Source organism: Schistocerca americana, chromosome 9, assembly GCF_021461395.2.
Source record: "Schistocerca americana isolate TAMUIC-IGC-003095 chromosome 9, iqSchAmer2.1, whole genome shotgun sequence".
Classification (NCBI taxonomy): domain Eukaryota; kingdom Metazoa; phylum Arthropoda; class Insecta; order Orthoptera; family Acrididae; genus Schistocerca; species Schistocerca americana.
In genome coordinates, this window is record NC_060127.1 from 65,255,736 (window position 1) to 65,283,588 (window position 27,853).

General features: G+C 45.3%; 1 protein-coding gene across 1 annotated transcript in view; it reads left to right on the forward strand.

Annotated features, from left to right (window-relative positions):
- Positions 1 to 15,528: 15,528 nt before the first annotated feature.
- Positions 15,529 to 27,853, forward strand: part of LOC124550940 (uncharacterized protein CG43867) — a 396,962-nt gene continuing 384,637 nt past the window's right edge. Inside the window, exon 1 of the mRNA XM_047125748.1 lies at positions 15,529 to 15,589. The gene's annotated coding sequence lies outside the window, so the exon portion shown is untranslated. The remainder of the gene's footprint in view (positions 15,590 to 27,853) is intronic.

Sequence of the window (27,853 nt, forward strand, 5' to 3'; positions counted from 1 at the left end):
ACTCCCTTATGAATGCCAATACGGCATCACAGTTTATGGCAAGCTAGAATGTTTCAAACTATTCAAGTGTAAATTTTCTTAACAGCAAAACTCGATCACAACTGAGCAGCCTGATTAATAACCAAAAAAGCTGCAGATTACAGAGCATAGCATAACAACAACTATCGGGTGATCGTTACATAACGCAGCAGGCTGAAAGAGTAAACGCACACTGGCACACAATCAACGATTGGTGTTCAACATCGGCCGCGCGTCTGAATTTCGTGCGCGAGACGCGACCGGGAAGAACAACCAGCACGGGCTTCTGTAACATACACAAAACCAGCATTATATAAACTTCAGTTAAACAAATCACCACAGCAGTAAAACAAAGGATCATCAAGGTAGGAAACAAATGGAGATAAGATTCGGCTCAAAGGTTCTATTTAAAAAATTCGGTTTGCATAATAAACTGCAGCTACAGCTGATGTCAATTCTGCCGTTAAGATAACTTGAGTCAAATTAATATTCATAGAAGATAACTGCAGAGACACTTAGCACTTTTACTGTATAAATAACGAAAAGCTGCTCACAGTATTAACTACTAAGAATACCGCCCTCTGACGGCATAGCGTCCTCAACAAGTTACCACCGCCCACAGGCAGAAAGTCGCACATCAAAATTCAGCTTCAGCTGAAATCTAACCTTTAGCATGCAGGTGAGAAAATCAATGACAAATCGTGAAAGTAGCATTTAGATAGGATACAAATTTGTCAAATGTGAGCCACAACCGACAGCAATCGAGAACTGATAGGAAACTCCACCAGGACAGAAGTAAGTTAATTCCACTCGTGATTAATAGTGATGCAAATTAAACATTCAAGCGATTACACTGAAGAGCCAAAGAAACTGGTACACCTCCCTAACACCGTGTAGGGCCATCGAGAGCACGCAGAAGTGCCGCAACACGACGTTGCATTGGCTCGACTAATGTCTGAAGCAGTGCTGGAGGGAACCGACCCCATGAATCTGCAGGGCCGTCCATAAATCTGGAAGGGTACGAGGGGGTGGAGATCTCTTATGAACAGCAAGTTGCAACGCATCCCAAATATGCTCAATAATGTTCATGTTTGGGCAGTTTCGTGGCCAGTGGATGTGTTTAAACACAGAAGAGTGTTCCTCGAGCCACTGTTTAGCAATTCGGGAAGTGTGGGGTGTCGCATTGTCCTGCTGGAATTACCCAAGTCCGTCGGAATGCACAATGCACATGAATGGATGCAGGTGATCTGACAGGATGTTTACGTATGTGCCACCTGTCAGAGTCGTATCTAGACGTATCAGGGGTCCCATATCACTCCAAGTGGACACGCCCCACACCATTACAGAGGCACCACCACGTTGAACAGTCGCCTGCTAACATTCAGGGCCCATGGATTCATCAAGTTGTCTCCATACCCGTACACCTCCATCCGCTCGATACAATTTGAAACAAGACTCGTCCGACCAGGCAACGTGTTTCCAGTCATTTACAGTCCATTGTCGGTGTTGATGGGCCCCGGCGAGGCGTAAAGCTGTTTGGCGTGGAGTCGTAAAGGGTACACGAGTGGGCCTTCGGCACCGAAAGCCCATATCGATGATGTTTCGTTGAATGGTTCGCACGCTAACACTCGGTGATGGCCCAGCATTAAAATCCGCAGCAATTTTCGGAAGTGTTGCACTTTTGAAGTAGTCTCTTGAGCCGTCGTTGATCCCGTTCTTGCAGGATCATTTTCCAGCCGTTGTGATATCGGAGGTTTGATGTTTTACCGGATTCCTGATATTCATGGTATGCTAGTGAAACGGTCGTACAGGAAACTCCCCACTTCATTGCTGCCTCGGAGACGCTGTGCCCGACCACTATAACACCATGTTGAAACTCACTTGAATCTTGATAACCTGCCATAGTAGCAGCAGTAACCGATCTAACAACTGCACCAGACACTTTTTGTCTTAGACGGGCGTTGCCGACCGCAGTGCTGTATTCTGCCTTTTTACACATCTCTGTATTTGAATACGCAAAAAATGGTTCAAATGGCTCTGAGCACTATGGGACTTAACATCTGAGGTCCCTTAGAACTTAGAACTAGTTAAACCTAACTACCCTAAGGACATCACACACATCCATGCCCGAGGCAGGATTCGAACCTGCGACCGTAGCAGCCGCGTGGTTCCAGACCGAAGCGCCTAGAACCGCTCGTCCACCGCGGCCGGCTTGAATATGCATGTCTATACCAATTTCTTTGGCGCTTCAGTGTAGAAGAAAATCCTTCGAACAAACAGAGTGCCCACATTGAGCAATCACGGTTTGATAACGATCCACCCGACAAATAGCTCACCATTTGAAAATTAATCTAGGGAGCTACCGTAGATGTACAAGCCAGGCCAGAATATGGGGTGGGGGGAGGGGGCGGTTCTCGCCGCAGCGGGAAGTCGAAACGACTCTTGAAGAGAGCCTATGCTTGCTGGTGACTGCAGCCCACACTCCAATTCCGCTCGCCAACGGCCACAGGCGTCGCAATGACAACACCAGGTCGCCACAGTACTACACCACGCGCATACCGATCCCCTGTGATGCCGCCGTGCAGACTCTCTCCGTACTGAAACTTCCTGGCAGATTAAAACTGTGTGCCGGACCGAGACTCGAACTCGGGACCTTTGCCTTTCGCGGCCAAGTGCTCTACCAACTGAGCTACCCTGGCACGACCCGTCCTCACAGCTTCAGTTCTGCCAGTACCTCGTCTCCTACCTTCCAAACTCTCCGTACTGCTGTCTCTTCCAGACCGCCAGGCCGCGCATATCATGTGGGCGCGCCGCAAAGCATTTCGTTTACGAAGCGCGTTCCAAAAATTCCGAAACTGTCTATCACATTTTTCTACGCTTACCATTTACTTATTGTGGTGTCACCGCCAGACACCACACTTGCTAGGTGGTAGCCTTTAAATCGGCCGCGGTCCGTTGGTATACGTCGGACCCGCGTGTCGCCTCTGTCAGTGATTGCAGACCGAGCGCCGCCACACGGCAGGTCTAGAGACACTTCCTAGCACTCGCCCCAGTGGTACAGCCGACTTTGCTAGCGATGGTTCACTGACAAATTACGTTCTCATTTGCCGAGACGATAGTTAGCATAGCCTTCAGCTACGTCATTTGCTACGACCTAGCAAGGCGCCATTATCAATTGCTATTTATCTTGTGAATAATGTACTGTCAAGACCGACGTTCACCAATTATGAATTAAAGTTAAGTATTCCAGTAGTTACTTACATTCTTTGCTACTATAAATTCCCTTAGCTGTTCCAGACCTCACGCCAGCCTGCGTGAGCTTAAACGCGTGCCTTTCGGCTTCCTCTCCTAGTGGCTTGGCTGTCTTGCCAAGTCACAACACTTATAGTGCATGATTTCCTTCGAAATACACTCCTCCACAATCGATACACCGCTCCCAACACCGTTTCCACTTCCGGAAGCAGTCTTGGTACGTCCCTCGCCGGATCTGACGAAGCGCCCTCTGCGAGTTTTCTTTTATCTCGTCTACCATGGCAACACGTCGTCCTTCCAACGGAATTTTCAGCTTTCGATACAAAAAATTCCGCAGCGGCTTAAGGCTCATCTCGTTCTCATCTGCGCGTTCTGAAGGCTCTTCACAGACTGCAGGGCGAAGGTCTTTCTGGCCTTGACTCATGAGCCGTGGGACAAACTTAGCGGAAACACAACGCATTCCAAGATGCTGTGTCGTGATTTCATGACATGATCAGACTGAAATGACACATTCTTATGCAATCTCTCGGACCGTCAATCTTCGATTGGCACTCACAATTTCGTTGACCTTCCTGATATAAGCGTCGTCGGTAGACGTCGAAGGGTGCTCTGAACTAGGGCCATCTTTAACTTTCGTCCGGCCATTTTTAAATCTTTCGAACCATTCGTAATATGCAGTACGGCTTAAAGAGTTATCGCCATAGGCTTCCTGCATCATTTCGTGTGCCTCTGTAATGGTTTTACTGAGTTTCACGCAAAACTTAATGCAGACGCGTTGCTCCTCTAACTCTCCCACCTCTAAATACGAAAACTGTTCAACAGAACGTTCTACTCAATACAGCACCGGACAATAACTAACAGACATACAACAATGAAACTTCCGGCAGTTACACATTAAACACAGGCATGTACAGGGCTGCCAACCGCATTTCGCTCCACACACCCTTGACGCGACATTGGGTATCTTCTGAAACTTTTTGGACAGACCTCGTAGACAGGGAAAACCTCATGAAAGTCCCAGTTTTCAAGAAGGGTCGTCGAGCAGATGCGCAAAACTATAGGTCTATATCTCTGACATCGATCTGTTGTAGAATTTTAGAACATGTTTTTTGCTCGCGTATCATGTCATTTCTAGAAACCCAGAATCTACTCTGTAGGAATCAACATGGATTCCGGAAACAGCGATCGTGTGAGACCCAACTCGCATTATTTGTTTATGAGACCCAGAAAATATTAGATACGGATTCCCAGGCATATGCCATTTTCCTTGACTTTTGGAAGGCGTTCGAAATAGTTCCGCACTGTCGCCTGATAAACAAAGCAAGAGCCTACGGAATGACCAGCTGTTTGGCTGGATTGAAGAGTTTTTAGCAAACAGAACACGGCATGTTGTTCTCAATGGAGAGACGTCTACAGACGTTAAAGTAACCTCTGGCGTGCCACAGGGGAGTGCTATGGGACCATTGCTTTTCACAATATATGTAAATGACCTAGTAGATACTGTGGCTTTTCGCGGATGGTGCTGTAGTATACAGAGAAGTTGCAGCATTAGAAAATTGCAGCGAAATGCAGGAAGATCTGCAGCGGATAGGCACTTGATGCAGGGAGTGGCAACTGACCCTTAACATAGACAAGTGTAATGTATTGCGAATACATAGAAAGAAGGATCCTTCATTGTATGATTATATGATAGCGGAACAAACACTGGTAGCAGTTACTTCTGTAAAATATCTGGGAGTATGCGTACGGAACGATCTGAAGTGGAATGATCATATAAAATTAATTCTTGGCAAGGCGGGTACCAGGTTGAGATTCATTGGGAGAGCCCTTGGAAATTGGTCATCAGTGTGGGATCCGTACCAGGTCCGGTTGACGGAGGAGATAGAGAAGATCCAAAGAAGAGCGGCGCGTTTCGTCACAGGGTTATTTGGTAACCGTGATAGCGTTACGGAGATGTTTAGCAAACTCAAGGGGAAGACTCTGCAAGAGAGGCGCTCTGCATCGCGGTGTAGCTTGCTGTCCAGGTTTCGAGAGGGTGCGTTTCTGGATGACGTATCGAAAATATTGCTCCCCCCTACTTTCACCTCCCGAGGAGATCACGAATGTAAAATTAGAGAGATTCGAGCGCGCACGGAGGCTTTCCGGTAGCCGTTCTTCCCGCGAACCATACGCGACTGGAACAGGAAAGGGAGGTAATGACAGTGGCACGTAAAGTGCCCTCCGCCACACACCGTTGGGTGGCTTGCGGAGTATAAATGTTGATGTAGATGTAGAAATACTCTCCTCCACAATTAATGCACCGCTCCCAACGCTGTTTCCACTTCCGGAAGCAGTCTTGGGACTCTTTTATCTCGTCTACCGGTATAATCAGGTATTGTATAATAACGTACAGAGTACTCCAGTTGATAAAGACCATCCGGTTGTCCTCATGAGAAATCTTTGGAGCCGGCCACTGTGGCCGAGAGGTTCCAGCCGCTTCAGTCCGGAACCGTGTGGCTACTACGGTCGCAGGTTCGAGTCCTGCCTCGGGCATGGATGTGTGTGATGTCCTTACGTTAGTTAGGTTTAAGTAGTTTTAAGTCTAGGGGACTGATGACCTCAGATGTTAAGTCGCGTAGTGCTTAGAGCCATTTTTAAATCTTTGGACACCACTGACGGCGGAATATTTGAAAGCCAGGTTCGTTGCGTAAATGCGAACAAACAATTAAAATGGAAAACTGCAATCTGTATTCATGGGAGAGGTCCGATTTTCCCAGATAAATTGGCTTACTACACTGCGGAACTGCAGTACATTCGAATGGTGAAACCATGTACCGGCAATATTTATTTCGCTGTTTATTTATTGAGACGAGCAACCAGTAAACTCTGCGGGGTAAGCTGCCCGCGCGGAATATGAAATATTTCCGCTCGCGGTGTTTCCAGACCGGAGAATTTAATACACGTCCAGCAAACGCGGTGAACGTGTTAAGTGCAGTGGCGGGAACCCGACGGACAGCCCACATTTGCTGGAGGTCGCGGGAAATACAGTGACGGGAAAAAATGACAACACCAAAAAATAATGTAGAGTAACGAAATTTCGAGAATACATTTGTCTAGGTAACATATATAAGTGTTTAACTTTGCAAGACCACAGGTTAATGTAAGCGCGAGATAGGCCATTGTAAATGTACATTAATTAATGTTAAAAATATACCGGCTCAACCACTTGTTTATAGTGTAAAACACTAAGATTGACGCGTTTCGGAAGTCAAGCTTCCATCATCAGAATAATAAAAAGTAAAAGAACCTGTTAAAACTCGCTAAAATGGAACATGCACCAGGCACAATAAAATTGATAATAAAATTAAAACATCGTGGCTACTTCCCTAGTTGCAGCCGTGTCTTCCAAGGTGCATCTCCACATAGTCGTCAAAATATAAAAAACTCTAAAATGGTGTCGCCTATGGTGTTCAACGGCTCTCTCCTCTATCGTTGTAAATCGCCCGTGTGTCTTCGTTGATACCACACACCACGCAGCCAAACACGACACTGAAACGCGAGTGAGCTCACGCGCAAGTAAACAAGGAAGTCACAGAGATGTCTAAACAAACAGATAACGTATACATGTTCTAAGGACCTCATGAAATGATGGTATCCTGCCAATTGCTAAAAATGTAGTTACTAAAAGAAACCAGTGAAATGTTTGAAAAAGTTATTTGTTTCACCAGTTAGTTGTTCATTTAGTGTGTTCTGATTATCCACGCCTGACTTCCGAAACGCGTCAATCTTAGTGTTTTACACTATAAACAAGTGGTTGAGCCGATACATTTTTTAACATTGTCATTCACAACCACGACCTCTCATCCAGTATGGATAAAATCAAAGTACATTAATTACCGGCGTGACCGCCAGAATGTTGAATATAACCATGCCAACGTTCACGCGTTGTGCTATACAGCTGCCGGGGGATGGTGTTTCATCCACTTGGTCAGTCAATACAGGGAGGTTAATACTGTGTGTCGATGGCGCTGCATTGTCACCGGATGATGCCCCGTAAGTACGGGACTGGAGACAGATCAGGTGATAGAGCAGGCCAAGGCAATATGTCGACACTGTACAGCATGGTGGGTTACAGCAGCGGTATGTGATCGAGCGATATCCTGTTGGAAAACACACTTTGGAGTGGTCATCATAAATGGCAGGGCTATAGTACATCTCATGAGATTGACGTACCTCGTACAGGTCTGCAGTCAGGCTGCGTGGCATAACCATGACAGCGCTCCTGCTGTCATACGAAAGCGCACCACAGACCAAACCTACAAGTGTAGGTTAGGCGTGTCTAGCACGCAGACAGATTCGTTGCCGGTCCTCAGTTGGCCACCTGCTAAACAATACATGGTCATCACTGGCACCGAGACAGAACCGGATTTCACCAGAAAACACAACAGACCTCTACCCTGTCCTCGTATGAGCTCTCACTTGGCATTGCTGAAGTTGCAAACGTCGTTGGTTCGGGGTCAGTGGGGTGTACGCTACAGGGCGGCTGGTTCTGGAATGTCCTTGAAGCAACCGGTTTGTGACAGTTTATTGTGTCACTGTGGCGCGAATTGCTGCTGAAATTGATGCTGCAGATGCAGTACGATGGGACAGACCCATACGCAGATCACGATAGTCTTCCCTCTCGGTAGTGCCACGTGGCCGTCCGGAGTCCGGTCTGCTTGCGACCATACATTCTCGTGACCACCAATGCTAGCAGTCATGTACAGTGGCTATATACCTACACTACTGGCCATTAAACATGCTACACCACGAAGATGACGTGCTACAGACGCGAAATTTAACCGACAGGAAGAAGGTGCTGTGATATGCAAATGATTAGCTTTTCACAGCATTCACACAAGGTTGGCGCCGGTGGCGACACCTACAACGTGCTGACATGAGGAAAGTTTCCAAGCGATTTCTGATACACAAACAGCAATTGACCGGCGTAGCCTGGTGAAACGTTGTTGTGATGCCTCGTGTGAGGAGGAGAAATGCGTACCATCACGTTTCCGACTTTGATAAAGGTCGGATTGTAGTCTATCGCGATTGCGGTTTATCGTATCGCGACATTGCTGCTCGCGTTGGTCGAGATCCAATGACTGTTAGCAGAATATGGAATCGGTGGGTTCAGGAGGGTAATACAGAACGCCGTGCTGGATCCCAACGGCCTCGTATCACTAGCAGTCGAGATGACAGCCATCTTATCCGCATGGCTGTAACGGACTGTGCAGCCACGTCTCGATCCCTGAGTCAACAGATGGGGGCGTTTGCAAGACAACAACCATCTGCACGAACAGTTCGACGACGTTTGCAGCAGCATGGACTATCAGCTCGGAGATCACGGCTGCGGTTACCATTGACGTTCCATCACAGACAGGAGCGCCTGCGATGGTGTACTCGACGACGAACCTGGGTACACGAATGGCAAAACGTCATTTTTTCGGATGAATCCTGGTTTTGTTTACGGCATCATGATGGTCGCATCCGTGTTTGGCGACATCGCGGTGAACGCACATTGGAAGCTTCTATTCGTCATCGCCATACTGGCGTATCACCCGGCGTGATGGTATGGGGTGCCATTGGTTACACGTCCGGTCACCTCTTGTTCTCATTGACGGCACTTTGAACAGTGGAAGTTACATGTCAGATGTGTTACGACCCGTGGCTGTACCCTTCATTCGATCCCTGTGAAATCCTACATTTCAGTGGGATAATGGACGACCGCATGTTGCAGGTCCTGTACGGGCCTTTGTGGATACAGAAAATGTTCGACTGCTGCCCTGGCCAGCACATTCACCACATCTCTCACTAATTGAAAACGTCTGGTCAATGGTGGCCGAGCAACTGGCTCGTCACAATACGCGTCACAACTCTTGATGAACTGTGGTATCGTGTTGGAGCTGCATGGGCAGGTGTACCTGTACACGCCATAGAAGCTCTGTTTGACTCAATGCCCAGGCGTATCGAGCCGGGCCGTTATTACAGCCAGAGGTGGTTGTCCTGGTTACTGATTTCTGAGGATCTATGCACCCAAACTGCGTGAAAATGTAATCACATGTCAGTTCTAGTCTAATATATTTCTCCGATGAATAGCCGTTTATCATCTGCATTTCTTCTTGGTGTAGCAATTTTAATGGCCAGTAGTGTATATCAAGGTCTCGGTCGAGGCACGACTGAGAAAAAAGCAAGCTGGGTTTAGAGAGGATCTCATGAACACACTGCTTATAATACTTGAGCAGGGTGCAGAGTGGCAGAACACACTCTACCATACATTCATTGATTTTGAAAAGGCATTTGACTCTCATAATTGGAGAGTCATGTGGCATTCCTTGAATATGGAATACGATCAAAGATAACGAATATTATTAAAGCCATGTATGCTGCATATGAATGTAGGGTGCTGCACAATGGAAAACTTAGTGAATCCATCGAAACAATTGCTGGGGTGAGGCAGGGATGTATTCTGTCACCTACCTTGTTTTGTTTCTACTGGACAGCATAATGAAAACGGTTGTTGATGGTAGGAGAAGAGGTATTCAGTGGCGAATGCAAGACAAGCTTGAAGGCCTTTGCTGACGATATCTGTCTGCTCTCGCAAAGATTGCGTGACATGGAAGAAAATCTGGAAAGACTGAAAGAGGAAGAAGAAATTGCGGAACTTAAAATAAATGTTCAGGAAACTAAGGAAACGAGAACGGGCTCTGAAAAAACCAGCGAAGCTAACAGTGTGTGCAAAGGAATTGGAACAAGTAGACTCCTTTGTATATCTAGGAAGTACCGTCTGTAATGATGGAGGGGCCGAGGAGGATGTAAAGAGTTGGATACGGAAGGCGAATGGAGCCTTTGTATAACTCTACCCTGTCTGGCGTAATAAGAACATCTAGAGACGAACCAAGCCGCGCTTGTTCAATAGCAACGTAAAGTCAGTCCTGCTGTATATTTGCGAAACATGAAAGGTTACAAACATGATTGTAAACCAGCTGCAAGTCTTCATAAACCGGTGTCTTCGGCAAATTATAAATGTGAGGTGGCCAGATGTTATATCAAATTACTAATTGTGGGAGATGACAAACCAGCGACCAATCCGTGAACGAATAAAGGAAAGAAAACGGAGGTGGATTGGTCACACAATACGCAGACAACAAGGAGCTGTCGAAAAGGCAGCACTGGATTGGAACGCACAAGAAACACGTGGACGTGGCCGCCGAAAAAGACACGGAAGGGAACGGTGGAAGGAGAAGCTCTGAAAGCTGGTAAAACATGGAGTGAAGTGAAATGTTTGGCTGCCAACACAACCAGATGGAAGGTCTTTACTGCTGCCCTAAGATCCAACAGGAAATAAGCCAAGTAAATCATATTCCTGCCAAGTCTTTGTGCTGCAGTATCGCAGAACGAACATCCAGCTTCTTCTGACTCTATTAAATGACCTCGGTCAACCTCAGGGAGGTGTCGATAATGGCATCTTTATCGCCTTAGAGGCATTCTTGCCTAACATCATTTCACCACGTCCAGTCACAAAGGTATCTAACGCATATTGCGTGTACCGAAAGAAAACCTTATAGTGCATCCTTGTAGTGGAGCTACGAACGCCTTTCTTATGCGATTGGCGCGAAATCTGATCATCTTTCAGATGTAAAAACACGGCTTCTAGCTTTCGTTTATGTCTCACAACTCCTTTGTGGTGCTATGATTTTCCATCAGTGTAGCTGGATGTGGAATTGCAGGTCCGGCGATGTAAATCGTTTACCACCGAGCAGTTGGCCAGGCTGCCTACCTTCCGCAGGGCGTTTCCACGTGTACGTGATGAGCATGATCATCACATTCCGCGTCATTTTCATTTGCTTTGGGCCTGTGTCCCACTTCAACACGGGGTCGGCCTGGTACTACGGATTTGGCGATGTTAGTGTCACAAGATGGCTGGGTGCCCTTCCTGTCACCACCCCATACCCCCAGGTCAGAATTAGTGTACCCCATGTAAGCCATGAAATAGTGCGAACGTTTTTCAAATGTCTGCGAGTCGTGTACTGGAGACGATATGCGGGGACCAGCCCCGTATTCACCTCTTTGGATGTGGAAAACCGCCTAAAAACCACATCCAGGCTGGCTGGCACACCGACCCTAGTCGCTAATCCGTCGGGCGGATTCGATCCGGGGCTGGCGCGCTTACTCAGGTACAGGAAGCAGTGCATTAGCGCCCTCGGCTAACCTGGCGGGTGTAATTATCGCATTCCGCATTTCAGTATTATTTACGATCGAACCAATGTCGGTCCGCTGAAGAGACTCAGAAACAGGAGGCCTTAATTCAAAACAATTCTACATCTGCATCTACAGACATACCCCGCATGCCACTGCATACGGTGCGTGGCGGAGGGTACCCTGTACCACGACTAGTAATTTCCTTCCCTGTTCCACCCGCAAACAGAGCGAGGGAAAGACGACTGTCTACATGCCTAATTTCTCTTACCTTCGTGTTTCTTACGAGAAACATACAGTGGCGTCAGTAGAACTGATCCGCAATCAGCTTAGTGGTGTCCCTCAAAAAGACCGACACCTTCCCTCCAGCGATTGCAATTTGAGCTGACGAAGCATCTTCGTAATACTTGCGTGTTGATCAAACCCACGGGTGATAATTCTAGCAGCTCGCCTCTTAGTTGCTTCGATCTCTTCCTTTAATGCGACCTGGTGGAGATCTGAAACACTCGAGCGGTAGTCAAGAATAGGTCGCACTAGTGTTCTATACGCGACCAAATGGTTCAAATGGCTCTGAGCACTATGGGACGTAACATCTGAGGTCATTAGTCCCCTAGAATTTAGAACTATTTAAAAACCAACCGAAGGACATCACACACATCCATGCCCGAGGCATGATTCGAACCCGCGACCGTAGGGGTCGCTCGGTTCCAGACTGTAGCGCCTAGAACCGCACGGCCACTCCGGCCGGCAAATGGCTATGAGGACTATGGGACTTATCTTCTGAGGCCATCAGTCCCCTAGAACTTGGAACTACTTAAACCTAACTAACCTAAGGACATCACACACCTCCATGCCCGAGGCATGATTCGAACCTGCGACCGTAGCGGTCTCGCGGTTCCAGACTGAAGCGCCTAGAACCGCTCGGCCCGAACGGCCGACACTATCTTCACGTCCATATTATTCATATTATACTGCAGGACGGTTAAGTTTGCTTTGACAACCTACGTGTGTATTGTATGTATTTGTATCACCTATCCCTAGTATTAATTTATAACTATGGGACAGTTAATTTCTCCGTTTTCACCCTCCCACGTCAAATATCGGGGGGGGGGGGGGGAGGGGGGGGGGGAGCTGCGTTGGCTGTCAACAGTGCAGGCACCGCGCACTTCAGCCAACTGACAAAAAAAAAAGATGAAAAAACAAGAAACAGAGAGCCGAGATCTTTACATTGAATTTAAAACTTTTTAAAGGTAAAAAATGAAGTAGAAACTCTTACTGTCACTGGGAACTGCAAGGACCTGCCATGGGGTAAGGAGTCATTTGTTGGCCAGCGAGTAGCATAGGAATGTGGGTGTAGGAATGTGATGGTGTAACGATGGAGGAATGGTGCATAGCAACGATGGAGTACTGTACTGTACTAATCTCCAGTAGTAACAAAAATTGACGCTGCCGTGAACAACCTTGTTTTCGCTCGTAAACGCAATTACCGCACAATAACATGGTTATTCTAAGTGATGGACCCATTTTCAAAACTTAATATTTATTCAAGTACAAATCCAAAATGGACAAGCTTTATATCAATGAAAAGAGGGAGTTTCAAAGTTTTTTTTCCATAATGTTTTATTTCAATTTAATAAATTTAATAATTTGTAATTAATTAGTTTCTTAATAATTAGTCAATAATTACAAATGTGATAAATGTTATAAATGTTCGATGTAGCCACTGTTGGCTGCAGAAGCCAAACTCGTCCCACACACGCAAAAGTGTATCTGCTGTTACTGAGTGCACGGCAGCAGGGATCCGGTTCCACAGATCGTTCAGAGTGGTTGGTAGAGGCGCGACTTGAAGAGTTTCCTTCACGTAACCCCATACGAAATAGTTGCAGGGTGTGAGATCAGGAGATCTTGGTGGTAAGAAGTGCAGAGCCAGGTCCTCAAGTCCCCTGCGACCGATCCAGTGCTGAGGAATGGAGTCATCCAAAAAGCCTCATACATTACAGTGCCAATGGGACGGAGCAATTGCGGCCACTGAGCGCTGGGTGGGTTCACTCTGACGTCAGCAACGTGGCTTGCTACTGCGCATACACCTCGTGAAGCTACCATAGTTGCAGACCTGCCACACTGAACTCTGGCGAATTCGTCGCCTCCGCCTGTTGTGTTGTCATGGGACTTTGTCAGCAGACTCCACTACAGGTAGCTGACTGTCAAACATGGCCTTACGGATGCCTGTGCTACCGATATCGTGGTCTGTCTCGTATAGAACAATCTGAACTTTCTCGCATTGTTATTACATTTCATTGATGGCATCCTCTGATGCACTTTAATTTTTCCGGCGTACAAGGATCCTGCGTTGCTCAAACCAATGGCTAATGCTTATGCGAGTTAGGAAAATTGTTTACCTATTACTGTAGGTTAGAGCGAACGAAAACCTCATGGCAATATAAACCTGTCGTCGTATCAATGCGCAAGGCATTTCCTTTTGCAGCACCTGACGGACCTAATCGTACTATCTTGGCATCACATTCCATTTTCTGCCATTAGCAGTGTGACTGTAGTTCGATTAAAATTGCTTGATAGCTGACACTTCACCCTTTGGAGCGGGTTGCCGCCAATCAGAAAGCTTGCCGTCACGTCCGGACCGTTTGCGCCGTTACCAAACTGCCACAAAAATTGGCCAGTTCACTTCGAATTCATTGTCCGGCATTCGTTCTTGATCACGAGTGATGGGTCTGGCACTTTTATTACGTATTTCATCACACATGATAACCACACCAAAACCAACGTGCATGGGCGCGCACGCACACAAACACACACACACACACACACACACACACGCATACGCGCACAGGCACGCACGCACACACACACACACACACACACACACACACACACACACACACGTACATACACACGACGCACACGCTCACACACAACGCACATGCACACACACACACACACACACACACACACACACACACACACACAACGGTGCTAATGAAATACACATGTCTCTCACACAGCACTAACCAGACACTACTGGATACTTCGCTCAAGACAGGATTCAGTGTCACATATACAGTTATCATAATCACAGACATCGGCTTACATTAGATAAGCTTCGCACCACATATGACGAATTTTTGAAGGCTACAACTCATCGTTGCGATTTGGTCATCAGAGTCACAAATATAACCACTTAATGAGGATAGTGGCATATTGTAACGGTCAGCATATAAACCTGGTGTGTAGAAGCTCGTAGATTCGAGTCTCGTCAGGTGTAGCTAAATTATTTTTGTTTCTAAATCTAATATTTTTATTGGTTTAAATGTATTTTCTTGTAATTAATAATTCCTCATCACTTCAGTTTCATCATCATATTGACCTTTGTAATTCCTCTTATTTTCTTTCCTATCATTCTTTTTTCGTTTCGAATCTGCCTGTGTCGCATATAATCTGCAACAAAGTGCCAACCACGGCTGCTCATCGGTTTTTAAAACGGGTACTCGTCTAGCCAGTGAGAGCACAGTATCAGGTAACCAGTGATAGCGAGAAATATTACAGTTTGCTTTTAGTGCTGAAACTGAATTTTTTTTCTGTCTTGAGTTTGCTCATAGAGGTTAGCTTTAATCACCATGAACAAAGTGATTGTGATTTTAGTCCTGCCGCAGACTGTTTACCGCCATTTTGTCAGATACATTGCACATCACAAGGTGTGGTTGGTTTAGGATACGAGTTAACATTCGTCAGTTAAAATCAACTATCGACAGAGCATCTCGCATTTACGTGATATCTAGCAGCGGCCACTTCCAACGCTGCTCCGCATTACACATTAACAGCATTTGTGAAGTAGGTCGCCATGTTTGTGTGTCGCTTGTAACTGAGCTGTAGCCGGCAGCTGACGTGGCAACACTGTAGCCTGCAGCCAACGTGGCAACGCTGTAGCGGCAGGTGACTGACGTCAGCTGTCAAGTAATTTTAATCAGACTGCAGTTAGCAGAGTAGTGTACCAGTGCTGATGTGTCGGTGTTTTGGTGTGTTCCAGCTGTCCGAGCTGGAGCAGCGCGTGCTGGAGGCGGAGGCCCGTGCCGAGGAGGCCGAGGACAAGGTGAGTAGCCGACAAGTCTGCAGTTCCACTTCCCACCTCGGCTGTCACATCATAGGCTCATTCTGGCGATGTGACAGCTTCAAGTACTACTTCTATCGTAGCTTCACAAAGTGACCTTTCTACATCTATACAAATGTAAGCCTGTCATTGTATAACCACTGTCATAGTAGACTCGACAGAAAACAACGTTCCACACTCCTCAATGATTTACAGTGCTCTTACTGCCACTTTTTCATACCTGTAAACATAAAAACTCGTAATCTATTGCACAGAACATTCCTCCATATCGACTGATTCAATTCTATGCAGTGTATAGACACTCACCACTGCCCAGCCGACCGTACCTATCAGGATGAGCCAGAAAGACTGTGCCTTTTATTTACTGGGTGTTTCACAGTTCATGTTAACACTTCTAGAAGACATTTGGTAGATCAAGTTTTACATGGGAACCCATGTCCGGAAAGTCATCCAACGACATTACAGAACGTCAAAGTTATAGGCCCCAGCTCCTGAAAATATTTGTATATACAGGGTGACTCAGTGACAATATTACGAACTTTCTAGGATGATGGAGAAGTAGGGTCTCTGCAGCTGAAACGAACGAGAGTCATAAGCAAACATCATCCTCATACCTCTGACAGTGTAATATATGTACCAGCAGTGTTGTTGCTAAGGTTGTAGGGCAGGAAACTTTCAGAGGTGGCAGTATGGACCAAGAAAAAAAATGCCTAGTAAATATGGGTTCGGCCACAGGTATCAATTTTAGAGCCCATGTGTCAGACTTTTTTTTTTTTTTTTTTTTTGGTCCACCTCTGGAAGTTGCATATCCTACTAGCTTTATCTGTAACAGAACCAGTACATGTATCCCATTCTCAGAGGCATCAAAACGGTTTTCGTTTATAACTTTCGACTCGTTTGTTTCAGCTGCAGGGACCCTTCCTCAAATTAATACATTTATCCTTCTCCCTCACCTAGAAAGTTTGTTACAACATCACGGAATCAACCTCTATGTACAAACATTTACAGGCACCAGTACCTGTAACTTTGACGGTCTCTAGCGTCGTTGGATAACGTTTCCAGACATGGGTTCCTGTGTAAAACTTGACCTACTAAGTCCCCTCTACAACCTCTAGAAGTGTATAACATGCATTGCTAAATATCATGTTAATATTTTGTCAGTAGGTTTGACATTATCATGAAATACATATTTTACCTCACACACAGACATATTAAGGCTTGCATCATTTTGTATAGTAATTCATTCTACAAAAATCAAATCAAAATTTCAAATGTGACATGGAGAAGTATAAGTGTAGCAAACAAATACCCAGATTGTCTCTAATTATGTATGTGTTTTCATATGACAGCTTATAACTTCGGTAAGCTTATGGAAGTTAGGTTTCAATGTTTGAAACGTATTTTTCAAGTTTTGATAGGAGTAGCACATTGAAATGTCAAGCAACCAAAATCAGCTGATCAGTGGATAAGAACGACAGTGAATGTACATACAGCAACCAAGGTGGAACATGGAATTCTCTTTTAATTAATTTCTGGCTGTAGCATGCAAAATGAAAAAGAAATAAAACTCCAGAAATTTTAAAATGAATATGGGTTAGAATTTATGGATGTGTGTGTGTGGGGGGGGGGGGGGGGGGGGGGGTAGGTGGGTGGAGGGAGTATCATTGTGTATGTGGGATAGCTTTGGAAAACCAGAACCAATTTCGATAAAACCACCAATAGGCGTGATATGTTAATGGAACACTCACAAATCAGCCAACAACCTGTTGATATGACACGAATATACCACTCGTTTTCGATCGATTCTTCCCATACCCACGCATGAGTGCTGAGCAACCCTTCCCCCATGTGTTTTTCCAGGCAGTGGTTGATAGATGTGTTGGAACCTGCCCCCATGCATTCCACACTCACTCCTTTACATGACACGCCTTTCCCAGCGCTTCGCTTCAGTTGCCAGGAGGACATACGCTTCTCAGACAAGCAACAGCAGTACTACAGCCACAGTACTACAGGTATTCGTCGTTCGCGACCACTTTGAGGTCACCCCTTTCCCACCCCCACTCCACCTCCACCCCCACTACACTACTAGGTATGAAACGCTGCCAGAACTGTCGTTGATTGGACTAGTGATGCTTAACTAACACTACACACTCGACCCTATTATCGTTCAGTTCCGATAGCATCAACATCATCCCCCCCCTTTGTCTAGCTGTGCTAGGGGTGCCTCACCCCATCCCCCATCTACCCTCTGCCGGGTTTGGAGACCTTTTCCTATTCTTTAATGAACATTGCAAATTCGTTGAGGCTTCCCCAGGCCTTTCAGAATTATGCTGGAACACACACAAACTCCACCTCCACTTATACACGGCAAAACACCTAAAACTTTCACTGCATATATTGCGGAGATGTTAAGTGCTACTGATGTGCAGTTTACACAGACTGGATTGGTAGTCATGGGCTCGTAATCTTAGCCAATCAAAGATTTTAATAATACTTAGAGAGTTTATTTTCTGTGCAAACATACACTTTTCAAATGTATCAATGCCTGTTGATGTTAGCACACTATAAGTAGGGTAAATTAGAATGTCAGTGGCGTTTGTTGCAGGATTCTAGTGCAAGTCGTTTAGGAGATACTGTAACTTGAAAAGTTCCCGCACCAGGTTGTACAGTACCTGTGGTAACACACAATAAAGACCAACACAAGTGCATACATGAGTTATGTGGATGCTGACCAGTAACAAGACAACTGACCATCGCAGGTTCTGTTCAAAATGACCACCAGCAGCTGCAATACAAGCTTCCAGTATGGTATGGAATGACTGCTGGACACGTGCTAGCATTTCAGCAGAGATGTCTGAGTAGGCTACAGTAATACTCGTTGGTAACATCAGGTATAGTTGGTGTGCCCTCGTAGACAGTGTCATTCAGAAATAGGGAACAGGCCAGCCAAGGTACAGGTCCCCTGCATAGAACCCAGCAATTTGGAAACAATTCGTGAAGACATGCTGTCTTCGTGCACTATGGGCCGGAAAGTCATCATGTAGGTACCACATGTTCTTCCTAGTATGCAATGGAACGTGCTCTAGCATCCATGGAAGATGGTCTGTTAGGAGGCTGCGATACTTGTGCGTGTTCAGTGTTTTACATATGAAAAACGGCCCTAAGAGCTGATTTTTCACTATCACCCACCACACATTTACACTCCATAGACGCTGATGTTTCACCTGATGAAGCCAATGGGGCTCGTAGTAAACAGACCAACAGTGCATGTTTCGGCGGTTTAGCTACAGATTATTTATAAATATGTCTTCATCACTAAACAAGATACATGAAATATCTGTAGTATCCCATCTCAATTCCCACATACAGACGTGAACACGATTCTCATAATGGTTTCCATGCAGCTCTTGATGAACAGATACGATAGCGATGGAACCTATGTCAATGGAGTGAGCGCAGGACACATAGCTGACTCATGCCACTTCCTTAGGCGATTGCACGGGAGCTAACATACAGGTCAAGTGCAATAGCAGCATGAACATTGATTTCCCCTTTTTCTGCCGTCAATTGTTTACTTCTGTTGCGTTGTCCAGGTGTTACTCTACCACTTTTATGTAACTGGTTGAAGGGGTTGATAAATAATTGCCGATATGGTTGTCATGTATTGGAATAGCTTGCTGCACACACCATACAAGAATGAGCACCATTCTTCCAACATTCTCCATGCACCATGAGCTTATCGGCTTTTTCTGCATGGGTAAATCGCATCGCCCACTAACTTGACTATCGCACACTAACTTGACTGTCACAGATTAGCAGGTTGCAGTAGACTGAAGAAACACACAAGCCCACTGTAAGTAAACAGAACAGCATCATATCTAGCAAGTACGCAAGTAGAATGGCACAAACAAGTATCAGGTGGAAATTTTCCAAATACGTTCTCTCGTAAAAGACTCGCATTAGAATCCTGTATGAAATACCACTGACATTCTAATTTACGCTACTTTTAGTCTGTTAATGTCAACAGGCACTGTTCCAATTTTAAAAATCTATATTTGCACAAAAAATACACTTTCTGAGTACTACTACAATGTGTTGGTTGGCTAACAATACGAGCCCCTGACTACCAATCCATTCTGTGAAAACCGCACATCAACAGCACTTAGCATCACCGCAATATTTGCGGTGCAAGTTTTAGGTGTTTCACTCTGTGTGTCTATTTGGTTATGAATCCTTAGGATTTTTAAGAAGAGGTCACGCGATGGTTAACGTACCAAAATGGCAAGCTGTTAGTAACACAATACTCTTGGACTTTTGTTTTAGTTACTTTGCGGTGTCAGTCACTTGGTTCCAGTTGCCGAAATGTCAGTCACTACATTGGGATGAAGACAAATCAAAGTATCATGTTGAGTATCCCGCAGACAAGTAAGCCTACGTGACAGCGAGGAGTGGCGGCTGGCTCACTTTGTTTCTGGTATGTAGGCTGAAATCTGGTTTTGCAGGGTAGAGCGGATCAGGTTACGGTTGTGGAGTGGACCGTAATCAGTTACTGTCAGTTGCACAAAACACACAAACTTATATTTTGTTGAGAACCACTTAATTACGCAATGTCTTAAATGGATCAAAATAAAATAATATGGCTGAATGCCTAGTGAAGAAAACTTGAGATACCTCCTGGGCTGAAGACCCAAAACCACACCAAAAACAAGGACGGCTGAAGGCCTGAACACAAGTTATAAAAAATTGCTTTAAAGAATACACGCGGCTGAAGGATACACTAAAAAAAATATTGCACGTAAATACTCGGCTGAGGGCCACACGAAAGACATTGAACAACTCAGGGCTTAGGGCCTGGATAACAAGAATTTCAGATAGAGTATAATTTTTTAAAAAAAATCATTTTAAACAAATGAATCTTCAAATTTTAATTTTAGATGGCTGAAGGCCTTATCTTAAAAATATTTCACGTAAATGCTCGGCTGAAGGCTACACACTGGATTTTGAACAACACAGGGCTTAAGGCCTGTATAACAAGATCAACAAACTTTCAAAATTAAATTTTTAAACGAATCAATCTTCAAATTTTAATGTAAGTCGGTTGAAAGCCTTATTTTAAAATTACAACAAAGAAAATTAATAGACGGCTGAAGGCCTCCCACAGTACTTCAGACTAAAATGTAAATCACAATCTAAAACCAACAGAACAGTGGTCTCATAAGTGTCTGGTTTCTGTTCGCACGAGATAAAACACAACTAGCGACAGTACGGTGGATGTTCGCATCACTGAACACTCACTTATAACAGCAGGATACAGGTGACACGGCAGATTGGGGGGGGGGGGGGGCGAGGATCCGGACCTATGAGGGGGATCCCACCCTCGTACATTTGTGTGCTTTATGTATGAAGAGGCATTCCTGCTTTATAAAAACAATGTCCTAATGTACTGCAGCCATAGAGGCATCGTCAAATGTCAAATGTTAAACGCAAAGCCATTCAGTAACGTCAAATATTCGTATATACGAATATAAATAGCAGCATATGCAAAAGTCATCTTGTCAGCAGCACTACTGTTCTAAACAAACTGCCGTACTGTAGCTACAAGAGGTTTATGTTAAGTTCACCACGTGTTCGTGCTGTAGGCTTACACAAGTCTTCAGTGACCAAATTCAGCCTCTACATGTTGGTTTTCTCCGTGCTTATAGAACACATTACCGCACTATCGGCAGCTACGCCTTAAAGGATAACCGGTTTCACAACAAGCTCCACAATGGAGTGTTTCGCATTCGGTTGGATGCCATCACATTCCATCAGTTCTTGTCACCCCTTTACACCACTGTGATTTTATATGCATTCTTTAAGAGCAAGTATCTACCCTTCTTCTCCACCCCTTCTCCTCCTTCTCCCTGCCCCTGGCAGATCCTGTGTTTACTCATCGTCGTCAGTGTTGTGTTCGGTGCTGTTCTCCTGTGCGTCCAGAGCTGTGCTTTTAATTGTGTGCTGGACTTGTACGTAGTGTTACTGTCAGTGATCGTTATGTGCTACGCCGTCCATCGCCACTTTTATGCTCCAGCCGTACTTCGCCTTGTGTTCTTTTAATTGCCCCATGTGAGGTTTTTCTGTGCGCAATACTTTTTTAAGGTTTTTATCTCCATTTTACAGTCTGTTCTCTTCTATTATGTTCCACCTTTTTTATATTTATGTACGCAATATTTTCTCCTTTGTAATTTTAAGTGTCTTCTATTGTATAATTAAACTCATAAGGGCTGAAGAGCAGCACATATGCTGCTGCCAGCCCGCCCCTGCTGGGGCATTGAAATACAATAAAGGAAAAAAAGCGGATATCTAGCTGAACTTCGATCTTGATGGTGTGAACGTATGTGATCACTGTGACACACCATTTTTCAAACGGTGTCCATTTTGTGAAGTGTAATACATACATCCCACAGAAGGGTAATCGCTGCATCTCCCGGACACTCACTTTCCATCTGCTTCCTGATGCACAGGGTGAGTCATTATCAGCTAATATTTTTCCTGTCATAATTGTTAACACAAGCCTTTCAAATGAGACTCACTAAAGATTGAACTTGCGACCTAGCACTCAAGGGGTTCCTTGTGAGTCAAAGCTGACGACAGGCCATACATAAGTAATGCACGGGTATCGAGCAGGCGAAGACGAGGCGGTAACAGGCGTGTTATCAGATAAACCGACAACGCGGGCCGGAGGGTCGATACGTAGCGTGGTAGCCGTCCGCGCCTCTTGCTGGAGGAACGGGCGAGCGGCGCGGAGCTGGCGGCGTCTGGCTGCCTGAGGTGACAACTAGGAGGAGGTAGCACGCCGGCGAGGAAAGGTGCCGGGGCTAGGGAGACACTAACTGCTCCACGCTGCCCACTGCTGCCATCTCGTTGCGGTTCAACGTAGGTAGGCCTACAGTATACTGAGGTGACAGAAGTCATGGGATAGCGGTATACGCATGTACATATGGTGGTATTATCGCATATACAAGGTATAAAAGGACAGTGCACTGGCGCACCTGTCATTTGTACTCAAGTTATTCATGTGAGAATGTTTCCGACGTGATTATGGCCGCACAATGGAAATTAACAGATTTTGACGCTGCATCTTAGTTGGCGCTAGGGGCATGGAACATTCCATTTCGGAAATCATTAGGCAGGCAATCATCGCAGGCCGCACCACCCCCTCCTTCCGTCTCCTAGATTCCTACCTTACCGTCTATGGCTGCCCCATTGCCCTCACTCCCACCCTCAAGTACCTTGGCATCACCCTCGACCGCCGCCTTTCCTGGATCACAGTTCAAGCCGAGGCACGTAACCGTCTCCGTCTCCTCAAACTCCTCTCTGGTCGAACATGGGGATTAGACCCTTCCACTATCCTACATAGCTATAAGTTCCTGATTCGCCCCATCCTATGTTATGCCCACCCCCCTTGGATCTCTGCCTCCCCCCCCCCTCACCTATTACAAATCCCTCCAAATTCTTGAGCACCACGCACTCCGCCTCACTTATCACATCCATCTCCCGTCCCCCACGTGGATCCTTCACGATCTGATTCCCTTCTCCCAACTTCTCCTGTTCCTAGAACAAATACAGATCCTATTCATCTCCCACAGACTGGATCCCTCCCCCCCCCATCCTTGGGTTTCCCCCATCCTCTCCCACCCTAGCCCGCTGCCACACCTGTACCTCAGTGTCACGCCTGGTCTCCATCTCCAACACACTCCATACCCTCGCCCAAGGTGGCTTCCGCCAACTCCCCCTCCCAGATGATGTCCTCGTGCCTTCCATCTACCCCTCCTAAATCCCTCCTCCTTCTCCCCATCCTACTCTCCTATTCTCTCCCTCCCTCTCACCCTTCCTTTCTTCCTCCTTTTCCTCTGCCGAACACCTTCTTTCTCCTTTTCACTCCCCCCCCCCCTGGGCTTCCAGCTCCTTTCTTTCTCCCCTTCACTGTCCCCCTCCTACCCCCCTCCTGGTTACCCCATACCATCTCTCCCTTCCCCCTTTTCTCCCCCTCCATCCTCCCTTCACCCGGCGGTAGGTCCCCTTCGGTTCAGTGATTTTTAACATTTTCGTTGTGGTGTCAGTGTTACTCCAGTCCCGTGTGCAGTGCTACGTTCCACCAGCACCAACAGTGTCGCCAGCATCATTCATTTGTGTTAACACTGGTGTTTCTTTGTTTTTCGGGTCTGCTCACAGTGTTCATTCTTCGCACGTGTATGTGTGGTTCTTATCTATGTTGTTTTTAAATCTATTTATACCATTCTCTGTTATGTGATCTTTTCTCATTTGACTATGTTGTTTCTGTAACTCTCTTGGCTGAAGAGTGGCGTATTGTGCCACTGCCAGCTTGCCCCATTTTAGGGGGTGAACTAACAATAAACAAAAAAAAATCGTTAGGCAATTGAACATTCCGAGATCCACAGTCACAAGATGCGCCGTGAATACCAAACATCAGACATTACCTGTCACTACAGATGACACACTGGCCGGCGGTCTTCTCGTTACGACCGAGAGTACCAGTGTTTGCTTAGAGTTGTCAGTGCTAACGGATAAGCAACATGGCGTGGAATTATCGCAAGAAACAATGTGGGACGTACGAAGAAAATATCTGTAAGGATTATGGCAGCAGACGAATGACACGAGTGCCTTTGCTAACAGCACAACGTCGCCTGTAACGCCTCTCGTGGGCTCGTGACCATATCAGTTGGAACTTAGACGACTGCAAAACCGTGGCCTGGTCATATGAGTCCCGATTTCAGTTGATAATAGCTGATGGTAGTATTCGAATGTGGCGCAAGCCCCACGAAGCCGGGGACCCGAGTTGTCAACAAGACACTGTGCAAGCTGGTGGTGGTTCCGTAACGATGTGGAATGTGATTACATGGAATGGACTGGCCCTTCTGGTCCCAATGAATCGACCATTGACTGGAAATGATTTGTTCATCTCAGTAGAAACCATTTGCAGCTACTCATGGACTTCATATTCCCAATCAACGATGGTATTTTTATGGATGACAATGCGCCTTGTCACCAGGTCACAATTGTTCGCAATTGCTTTCAAGAACAATCTGGAAGCAAATGATTTGGCTATAGACATTGCCCGTCATGAATCACATCGAACATTTATTGGACACAATCGAGAGGTCAGTTTGTCTACGCCGGCCGCTGTGGCCGAGCGGCTCTTGGCGGTTTAGTCCGGAACCGCGGTGCTGCTACAGTTGCAGTTTCGAACCCTGCCTCAGGCATGGATGTGTGTGATGTCCTTAGGTTTGTTAGGTTTAGGTAGTTCCAAGTCTAGGGGACTGATGGCCTCAAATGTTAAGTTCCATAGTGCTTAGAGCCATCCGAACATTTTTTTTTTTTACAGTTTGTCTACAATATCCTGCACCGGCAACACTTTTGCAATTATGGATGGGTGTAGAGGCAGCATAGTTGAATATATGTGCAGCGGTCTTCCAATGATTTGTTGAGCCCATGCCATGTCGAGGTCCAACACAATATTATGAGGCTTTTGTCATCTCACTATATGGATACGAGGGTGTGCGTGGAAAGGACAGGATATTTATTTTGTTGCGAACCACATCTACATGCCTACTCTGCATTTCACACTCAGGTGTCTGGCAGAGGGTACATCGAACCACATTTAATATATTTCTCTGCCGTTCCACTCTCGAATAGCACACGGTAAAGACGAAGACGTTAACCTTGCCCTGCGGGCTCTGACTTCCCTTATTTTATTACGATGATCATTTCTTCCTGTGTAGGTTGGCACCAACAAAATATTTTCGCAGTTTGAGGAGAATGTTCATCGTCGTATCTAGTTTTGGTTTAGGCATCCTTTCGTGTTCTTATTTCAAGAAGATTGAAGCTGATCTTTCCGTCTCTTCTTAGCATGTCCAACATTCCTTTGCCCTTGACGTGTATATTTGTATATTACTACATTCGTTCTAGGGGTGGCTGTTTTCGCTGAAACAACCGGTTTTCGGTAATATCAGTTTCTTTCAACGCAGTTTAACTGGACTATTAAAACCGTTGAAAGTAACCGGTTTCTGAAATAACCGATTATCGGTTTCTTATTCCTATTATTTACCGTAATAAACGTAGAAATAGAGCAAAGATTGAAAAATTTTTATTCTTAGTTTGAAGATACATAGAATCAAAATATTGAATTAAGGAGGCAAATAAAAGAAAACAGTCCGTGCACCGTTCGCCGCTTTTCTCGAAAAGTGGTAAGCTGTTGAATATTACGAAAAATCACCAGTATTCTCGTATTGATTCATATTTTTTGGAAGCCTGCTCAAAAATATGTCGTAATCGGGTATCATACCACTATCCGGGCGTTACCGATAGTCAGTGTTAAAGGGTAAAAAAACAGGATGTCTTAGATCTCTATTTTTCGTATTAATTCATCCTTTTCCAAGAACTACTTTCTATTTTTATTGTTACTATGAATGAACTGTTGTTAAATTTTTAGTGTATTACTGTGACAATAATTCCCTTCCTCTTCCATTATTTCATAGAAATGGTAGAGAAATCTTTAATCTTTTAAAGCAATTGTAGCACTGTACTTCATTGTTATGACAGTTCGTAAAAATATTACTAGACCACCATAGTTTGTGTCAGTCAGAAATACTACAGTCCAGTCAAAGAGGGGGGGGGGGGGGTAAGGCTGGAAGTCTCTTACACACTAACACACGGAAACAAAGACATTACTGTCTCAGCATTGCTCTACCTGACCTTATGATATGCGTTTGTTGCTCGTTTCTGTCGCTCATGGTTATTAAAATCGCACTGTCCGCCTTTACCATTTTCTATAATAACGCAGCATTTCAAACGAGTGGAAATTTTTCAGATAAAAATCACACCTTTATTAAAAAAAGATTTATTTAAAAACCAGAAGTCTTAGCACTGCTGCTGTGGCCAACTGATATTTGTTTTTTTTTTGCTCAGTTGTTAGCAAAAACTAAAATAATCATCTGTTATAACCGAGACCAAACAAATACCGAAAAATACCGTTATTCAGAGCTAGAATACCGGTATCGGTTTTAACTGGTCGATTTTTCCCATCCCTAATTCGTTCTTCTGACATCCTTTCTATACTCTTTTATTTTCTGAAGTATGGTTTTGACAACCAATTCATTCCTTATTTGAGTACTTTTTAACCGATCCATGAGTCAGTAACCAGCGAAAGATCTCAGGAGTCTCATCTCTGCTGCCTGAACCCTCCTCCTCTGACTGGCTGTTAGAGACCAAGTCTCTGACCCATCTATTAGAACCTCACTGCCACCAAACGGTACAATTTTAGCACTGTCTTTTTCCTAACTTTTGTGAGGAGAGTGCTATTTATAGTATCTAACAACTGCTGGAATTTTTACCATTTGTACTCTTGATCACTGTGTGATATGTGAGACCTTTCATCCAGGTATTTACAACGGCTTATATCAATTATCATTTTTGTCCTTAAATGCTCCTTACCATGGAATGCCATTATCTTAGTTTGACGTTTAGATGGCTCTGATCACTATGGGACAACATTTGAGGTCATCAGTCCCCTAGAACTTTGAACTACTTAAACCTAACTAACCTAAGGACATCACACACATCCATGCCCGAGGTACCTAGAACTGCTCGGCAACTGCGGCTGGCTCACCTTTAAGTATTGTCATATTATAATCATTTACGACGTTGTGGAACAACTAAATTGCTCTCTGTAATGTATCTTCTGAATCTATTAAGATTATTTGATCATCTGCATACAAGAGTGTATTTTAAAATTTTCCCAGCGAATCGAATGTTCAAATTTTGGGCTTGCTGCCGTTAGCCATTTAATCCATATCTCGACCGGGCACCTGCGATTCAGCTTCAGGTGAGCCATCGAAGAAACAAAGATTTGCTCCGTTACGTCCTACAGAGCGCTCTGCGAATGATCCGTGCATTCGTCAAAATTCAAGTTGAGAAGACGTACGACTCTCCCCGGCGGCAGCGCCCTCGCTGGTGGAAGCAGCTTGTGGAACTTCACAGAAGAGATTCTGTCAAGTTTGGAAGGTAGGAGACGAGGTACTGGTAGAATTGAAGCTGTGAGGACGAGGAGTTCGAATCTCGGTCCGGCACACAGTTTTAATCTGCCAGTAAGTTTCATATCAGCGCACACTCCGCTGCAGAGTGAATATCTCATTCCGCGATCATGTTTCCAGGCGGAAGTGGCATTTTTCAACAAGATAATGCTGC